The sequence below is a fragment of the Panthera onca genome, chromosome F2 (genome assembly GCF_046562875.1).
Source record: "Panthera onca isolate mPanOnc1 chromosome F2, mPanOnc1 haplotype 2, whole genome shotgun sequence".
In the NCBI taxonomy this organism is placed as follows: domain Eukaryota; kingdom Metazoa; phylum Chordata; class Mammalia; order Carnivora; family Felidae; genus Panthera; species Panthera onca.
The window spans coordinates 10,055,995-10,060,162 of record NC_138356.1 but is presented as its reverse complement, the minus strand read 5'-3'; positions in this window follow the sequence as shown (position 1 = coordinate 10,060,162).

The following is a 4,168-nucleotide window of genomic DNA, read 5'->3' as shown; positions in this document are numbered from 1 at the left end:
TGCCTGATTGATTGTAGGCCAAAGTATGATAGAAATACTGTTGATTCCATTTTAGGGTCAGCAGAGATTTTAATTTAGTTCACGGGAAAGAGCAGGGAAAGAGACATTTTATCAGATGGATGTGATAATTTCACAATTTGTAGATCATTTTCCTAGTGAAAAAATGATGGTCTTGCTTTTAGTAACTTATAACCCATTGGATTAAAAAATTCACAAAGAAAACAATTAAGTAACTTTTCAACAAATTAATTTTATTTTTTAAATTAAAAAAAAATTTTCATTTATTTTTGACAGAGAGAGAGACAGAGCATGAGCAGGGGAGGGGAAGAGAGAGAGGGAGACACAGAATCTGAAGCAGGCTCCAGGCTCTGAGCTGCCAGCACAGAGCCCTATGTGGGGCTTGAACTCACAGACCGCGAGATCATGACCTGAGCCGAGGTCGGATGCTCAACCGACTGAGCCACCCAGACGCCCCTCAACAATTTTATTTAAGGCTATCTTGAAAAAGAACGAAACTGGAGGAATTTTACTACTAAGTACCAAGAGTTGTTATTAAAGCTATAGTAATTAAAACATAAAATAAGAGACTAATAAAATGAACTACATCAAAATTAAGAAGTTCTGTTCACCAAAAGGTAAACCACAAAGTTGAAGACAATTGCAGTACATCTGACTGACAAAAGGCTCATGTACAAAACATGCGAGGAACTCACAGACAACGAAAACTGAGCCAAAGACTTAGACAGGATTCCCAAGGATATGCAAATGGCCAGTAAGCATATTTAAAAAAATGTATTCAGCCACATCAATAACCAGGGAATACAGTTTAACATCACGATAAGTGACCACTCTGCAACTACAAGAAAGAGTAAAATTAAAAAAACAAAAGACCTGACAGCTTGTGTAATTACTGGAACGCTGATACATGACTGGTAGGAGAGAAGTCTATGCAAGCACTTTGTCAATCAATGTCTGCCAAAGTTGACCGTACTTATGTAAGAATAAATAAGCTGCTGATATATAAAACCACAAGGGCGAAACTTAAGCACGTTATTAAATAAAAGAAGCCAGGTACAAAGGAACGTGTACTATATATTCCCCTTATAAAATGTTGAATAAAAAGCAGAACTGAGGAGCCTGGGTGGCCCAGTCTGTTAGGTGCCTGACTCTTGATTTCCACTCAGGTCATGATCTCACGATTCACGGGATGGAGCCCTGCGTCTGGCTCTGTGAGACAGCACGGAGCCTGCTTGGGATTTTCTCTCTCCCTTTCTCTCTCTGCCCCTCCCCTACGGTCACGCATGCTCTCCTCTCTCTCTCAAGATAATAAATAAACTTAAAAAAAGAAAAGCAAAACCAATCTATGCCTTTAGAAGTCAGGATAGGAGGGACTTCTTTAGGGGAACGGGGTGGCATTACTAATGGGGAAGCAGCATGGAAAGCGTGAGAGGTGCTGACAATTTGATGTTTCTTTAATAAGTGGTGGTTGCACAGCAGTTCACTTTGTGCTAGTTCAGCAGGCTTCCAGTCATCGCATTTAAATTATACTTTAATTAAATACATATAAGCATGTAAATCTTTATGTGTTACATTTTAATTAAATATATGTAAATATATGCCTGGATGCCAATTATATTTCACTTCAAATTGTATTCAAATGTACAAAGACAGACGTTACATTAACACTGCGAAATTTCTCAACTTGAACGTAACCCACGACATCTCGAGCAGCACAAAGTTGCATGTAATTACAGGAAAAACATGGAACAGATTTTAAAGGGATCATAACAGGTTAGGACAATAAACCAAACCTACACGGTGGGGCTTAAGAGGTATTAGGATCAAGTCACTCTGGTGCGTTAAAAGAGCAACAAATAACCTACCCTTCAAGTAGCCAACACTACAAGTAAAAGAAATCCAAGGGTTCTCAGTAGGGAGATTGAGGTGGTTAAAAAGTAGTCTGTACCGTAGCTCCTATATGACTCCCGTTAACTTCTTTTCTAAAAGAGAAATAAAGATGCTGCAAATAGAATGAAAAGACCAAAGACCAAAGACGGACCAGCTGTCCGTCAACCTACTGCAACACTTTGACCCTTTTCTGAGACAGTTTTCCATAAGGTGTGAAAAGGGATTGGTGGCGTTGAACTAAGAATTGCAATTGCTAGCCTGAAGCTATTTGGTCGGATGAAATGGGGCAAAGCTGCTGGTGAGAATAAAGGTGGGAATCCGGCGATTTCCCCCCCTCACTTCCTGCCAACCAAAAGATAAAACAAGTCTGCCCCATTCAGAGAACAGAAAATGGCCTCCCTCTTCATTCTCCTCACTTTTACCAACAGCTGCTCTTCACGTTGGGAGGTTGCCACTTCCTGAAAAGAAAGAAGGAAATTGAGTATGGGACCAGCAGAGCACACGGAGCCCAGGCACAGGGTCCAGATGTGGCGTCTAGTTAACAGTATACATGTAGGGCCTTGGGTTTGTGAATGTCATCAGAGAAACGGTCACCGGGCAAAGGAAACACCTGCCGTATTCCAAGCGAGCTTCGTGAAATGAAGACCTGTTAGGCTTTGATAAAGGCAACGAAGGCAATGATAGAAAGTGATATGATAACTTGCCACGAGGTAGGAGGCTAGTGCTGTATGAGATGGGGTGCTCAAGGGAGCCACTCCAAAAAAGATGATCTTTGAGCTGACATCTGAATGACACAGTGGAGCCAGCCAAGTGGGCAGAACATTCCCGTCAAGGAAAAGACTAGCTCAAAGGCCACGATACAAGAATTGACCCAGTGTATTTGAAGAATGGAAAGCAAGTTAACGTGGATTTATTACTGTTACTATTTTTAAAGTCTGCTAATTGTGCCTAATGTTTTAAGCTTCTGTCATTTTTGCTCCCTTTTTAAATTCTAATTTGCTATCAAATATACTTTTTCTCCAAGCTCTATGTTGTTCGTAAATTTAATAAACTAGTATGCTAGGATTTGTTGAAGTTATCGATAATGCTTTGAATAGGACCGCATTGAGAGAAACCCAAAGACAGGGTCATTCAAGATTCTACTTCAGGGTAACATTCTTTAATTAACGGTTTTGGAGAGGGACTCACAAATTTACATAACTATATAATTCTTTAAGTTACCATTTGTAACAATTGTAATGAAATTAACCGCCACTTATAAGCACCTAGCATTTGAGGGCTTAGAATTGGATTTTACAGGATTCTGTAAACAACCTTCAAAATAGTGTGCCTTAGAGTTAACTGGAACCAAGAGAGGTTGGATTAATTAATTGCCTGAAGACCACAGCTAGGAAATAGAACTCTTAGTACTGAGACATATATGTAAGTTCCACTGAATGCACTGGAATTTCCCATGGTTTGATGAAAAAAGTCGCTTCTTCCCTAGGGGTTGATGTTCCCTGAGATTTGGTTTCGGCCTTTGTCGTACTCTGCTGCTTCTTCAACTAGACCCTCTATCATCAGGTTGCTCTTTACCTAGAATGCACCTTCCTCTTTTCTAATCGATTAGTTATCTATACATTTTTCTTTCTTTTTTTATTTTTAAAGTTTGTTTATTTTGAGACAGGGAGAAAGGGATCAAGCACCTGCAAGTGGGGGTTGGAGGGGTGCAGAGAAAGAGAGAGAGAGAATCCCAAGCAGGCTCCACACTGTCAGTGCAGAGCCCGATGTGGGGCTCGACCCCACAAACTGTGAGATCATGACCTAAGCCTAAATCAAAAGTGAGATGCTCAATTGACTGAGCCACCCAGACACCCCTCTACCTATTTTTCTAAGACTCTGCTGGTATTATCTCATCCTTGAAACTTCTCTTTGGCTCCCACTCCAATACCCTCACCCCCTGCCACTCCCCTAGGTTAGCTTGAGAAAAACGGAACACTCTTTCTTTTCTTATAAGCTTTATTGAGGTATAATGGATACCACTTCTCTTAAGCTAATTCAGGTAGAAAATGTGTCCTCCCTGTTTCCAGTCCCTTCCCCTTTTTTCCCATCGTCTACACTGCAATCATAGAGACTTCTATGAATACTATAAATCTAATGACATCAGCCTTTTCCCATAAGCTTAAATCTCTTCAACGACTCCCTACTGTCCTCAGCATAAAGTCCAAACTGCCCAGCCTGGCATGCTATTGATGTTGTATAAAGGGATTCATGAGTGAAT